General features: G+C 38.8%; 1 pseudogene; it reads right to left on the bottom strand.

Annotated features, from left to right (window-relative positions):
• Nucleotides 1-1,694: 1,694 nt before the first annotated feature.
• Nucleotides 1,695-1,794, bottom strand: LOC127076937 (uncharacterized; annotated as a pseudogene).
• Between the last annotated feature and the right edge of the window lie 2,614 nt (nucleotides 1,795-4,408).

Below are 4,408 nucleotides of genomic sequence, written 5' to 3'. Positions count from 1 at the left end.
AGTTTTATTTCCTTGATTTAATTTACTGTTTAATTGAAGAATCCAAGAACAAATCCTACCGGCTTGTGGTGGAGTGTTCAAGACCATTGTATTACGCATTCAGGTTCTTTAATCGTTATTTAATTTTTAATGTTCTATTCTATTGTTTATTCATATTGCCTGCCTGAAATGAGTCTGTTTATGCATGATATAAATTCTTATTTATTTAGCATGTCTGGCTAATTTGCCTAGGTATCGGTATGTAAAGTAAGCAGAATAAGGGATCAAGACTGAGTCGGTCTACCTAAACTTAAAATTAGAATCAATCTTTTTACGGTCTCAACTTACAGGTTTAATAACAAGATTTTTTACAAAAGTAAAGAACATAAAGAAGTTAAAACCAACAGAGCGAGAGTTTGAGGTTTTAACTGGACAGTGTAAGTTAGGCATTAATTCTAGATCAGGGCGAGAGCAAGTTTTAGAGTTAATTAAATTCCGACCTTTTCCAAAAAGTATTTTTAAAGATTGAATGTGAGGACGAGAGTTAAGCATTTGGATTTAATCATATAACCTAAGTCAACAGAGCGAGAGTTTGAGATAAGGGTGTTTAAAACGGTCAGTATTTTCTTAAAAAGAGTTTCTGCAACTTTATTGCTTTCAAAATATGGTTTTTGACTTAATTATAAGTGACAGCAACATTAATATAAAATCATGGTTTATTCAACAGAGCGAGAGTTTGAGATAAAACCTTTAACCAATAAAGTTAACTGAAACGATTTATTTTAAAAAGCCAAGAAACCAACACAGACTTGATTCCCTAGTTTTGACGAACTACATACCGATATCCGTTTTATTAATATTTAATCTAGATATTAGTTTAGCTCTTAGTTTTTCCCCAAACAATCAAACATTTTTAACCTTAGATTTACGTAGTAACCTTAGATAACGGTATATCGATTCATAAGTCCCTGTGGGATCGATATCTTTTAAAACTACGCGATAGAACTGTGCACTTGCAGTTTGTATCCCATTCTCGACTCACCCAGTCGAGCGATCAAGTTTTTGGCGCCGTTGCCGGGGACTTTTATTCAATCGATATCGTAACTCTTCCGTTACGCTGTAGAGACAAAGGTTTCTTTTTCTTCTATTCTTTCTTTCGTTGATTTGTATGCCACGCACTCGCTCACAAGGCGAACCGCTCTATTTACGAATCAACGATATCGAACTATATCTCCGAGTCTTACGACGAATTCGGGAATATCGTGCTGCGAACAATCTCCCTCCTATAGACCTTCCTGATTTCAAAAACATTTTTCCTTCGATACCCGAGATGGCAGAACTAGCTCGTGCTCTTAGAGATTACGCCGCTCCATCGCAAGATGAACCGCATTCAAGTATTGCTCCACCCGCAATCGAAGCAAACAACTTTGAACTTAAACCTTCACTGTTGCAGGCTGTGCAACAGAACCAATTCTCTGGAAATCTTACCGAAGATCCAAACCTTCATTTATCCGTATTTGTTCAATACGCTGATACTGTTAAAGCTAATGGTGTCACTTCAGAGGCAATTCGACTTCGTCTTTTTCCTTTCTCATTAAGAGATAGCGCTAGAAGATGGCTTCAATCTCTTCCTTCCAACTCAGTCACCACCTGGAACGAGTTGAAGAAAGTTTTTCTTGCCCGATATTTTCCGCCAAGCAAAACAGCTATGTTAAGAGCCCAGATAAACGGATTTAAACAGAAAGACAATGAGTCTCTTTTCGAAGCATGGGAAAGATACAAAGACATGATGAGACTTTGCCCACACCATGGTTTGGAAGACTGGTTAGTAATTCACACATTTTATAATGGTCTCTTATACAATACAAGGTTAACAATAGACGCCGCTGCAGGTGGTGCACTAATGAACAAACCTTATGCTGATGCTTACCAGCTTATCGAGAGCATGGCCCAAAACCACTATCAGTGGGGAACCGAACGAACAACGGTGGAAAAACCTCAACCGAAAACTGGCATGTACGAGATAAGTAACCTTGATCACGTTAATGCAAAAGTGGATGCTTTGGTCCAGAAAATTGAAAGTTTAAACGTATCACCACCAACCGCCGTGGTTGCTATAACTCAGAATTGCGAGGTCTGTGGAATCCAAGGCCACACTCCTGCGGAATGTCAACTCTTGACCGGAATCCAAGCAGAGCAAGTAAACTATGCTCAAGGAAGCCCCTATTCGAATACCTATAACCCAAATTGGAAGAACCATCCAAACTTTTCATATAAGAGTAATAATGCTTTATACGCACCTGGACAGTCTCCAAATCAAGCCCCATCTATACCTCCGGGATATCAGAAACCGAATCCTAACAATAATACCCCTAGAAAATCCAACTTGGAAATCATGATGGAAAACTTTATAGCTTCCCAACAACAAACCAATAAAGATTTCTTAAACCAGAACATACACACTGGCGAACAACTTAAACAACTAGCAAGCAAAGTAGATGCCTTGGCTACCCATAACAAAATGCTAGAAACACAAATATCTCAAGTAGCTCAACAACAAGCACCTACTGCTGCACCAACTGGTACATTCCCTGGACAGCCCCAACCTAATCCGAGAAGCCAAGCTCATGCAATTATATTAAGAAGTGGAACGGAGGTGGAAGGACCGTCTGATCCAAGGATAGAAAACCAAAACCCTAAGAAATCAACTGAGGAAAGTGAACCTAAGGAAAAGGAAGAGAGTAATAAGGAAACCCTAGAAAAGAAGGAACCTTATGTACCTCCACCACCTTACAAACCACCCATACCTTACCCTCAAAGGCTTGTTAAAACCAAAGATGTAGGCCAATTTAGAAAATTTGTTGATCTCCTTAAACAATTAAACGTTACAATTCCGTTTACCGAAGCTATTACGCAGATGCCCTCATATGCTAAATTCTTAAAAGAAATTCTTTCTAATAAGAGGAAACTTGAGGATAGCGAAACCGTTACACTCCCTGCCGAATGTAGCGCTATAATCCAAAACATGCCTCCTAAACTCAAGGATCCGGGTAGTTTCTCTATACCCTGTCACATAGGAAAATTTGTCATCGACAAAGCCTTATGCGATTTAGGAGCCGGAATTAGCGTTATGCCTTTATCCATATGTAAGAAACTGGAAATGGGAGAATTAAGACCGACCAAAATGTCCGTGCAACTAGCAGATCGTTCCATCAAATATCCTGTAGGAATCCTTGAAAACGTTCCCGTACGCATAGGTCAGTTTTACATTCCCACTGACTTCACAATTATGGACATTAGAGAAGATGATACTACACCTATTATACTAGGAAGACCATTCTTAGCAACTGCCGGTGTAATCATAGACGTAAAACGAGGACGACTCACCTTCGAAGTAGGTGAAGAGAAAATTGAATTCATTCTTTCCCAATTCTTGAAAGCACCTGCAATAGAAGATACATGTTACTTCATGGATATCATCGATGAATGCATAAAAGAAGCAGAGTCAGGAGAAGACAAATCATCAGACTATCTTTTAGAAGACAAATCTAAACAATGCTTAGCAATAACACCGGACCCTACGCAGTGTCTTAACAAACCAACCCCTGATTTGAAAACACTTCCCAAAAATCTGAGATATGAATTCCTAGACTTAGAACTTGAACGACCTGTGATAGTAAATGCCGATCTAGGAAGACTCGAAACAGAAAAACTCCTACATATCTTAAGAAAATATCCAACCGCATTAGGATACCACATAACCGATCTTAAAGGAATAAGCCCTTCTATTTGTATGCACCGCATCATGTTGGAAGAAGACGGTAAAACCTCTAGGGAACACCAGAGAAGACTAAATCCGATCCTGAGTGAGGTAGTAAAGAAAGAAATAACCAAGTTATTGGAAGCAGGTATTATATATCCTATATCTGATAGCAAATGGGTCAGTCCTGTACACGTTGTACCAAAGAAAGGAGGCATAACCGTTATTGAAAACGAAAAAGGAGAAACTATAACTAAACGAATCGAATCGGGATGGAGAATGTGCATTGATTATAGGAAACTAAACAAAGCAACCCGAAAAGATCATTTCCCTTTACCATTCATTGACCAAATGTTAGAACGATTAGCAAAACATTCACATTTCTGTTATCTAGACGGTTATTCAGGCTTCTTTCAAATACCAATTCACCCTGATGACCAAGAAAAGACAACATTCACATGCCCTTTTGGTACCTTCGCTTATAGACGAATGCCGTTTGGTCTGTGTAATGCCCCTGCAACTTTTCAAAGATGCATGATGGCGATTTTCGCCGACTTTCTCGAAAACATCATGGAAGTATTTATGGATGATTTTTCTGTATACGGACAAAGTTTCGAAGAATGCCTTGAAAACCTGGAAAGAGTTCTTGAGCGATGTGTAAAAGTAAAC

Source organism: Lathyrus oleraceus, chromosome 4, assembly GCF_024323335.1.
Source record: "Lathyrus oleraceus cultivar Zhongwan6 chromosome 4, CAAS_Psat_ZW6_1.0, whole genome shotgun sequence".
Lineage (NCBI taxonomy): Eukaryota > Viridiplantae > Streptophyta > Magnoliopsida > Fabales > Fabaceae > Lathyrus > Lathyrus oleraceus.
The sequence above is the reverse complement of the archived record's forward strand: the minus strand, read 5'-3'. Positions and strand labels throughout refer to the sequence as shown.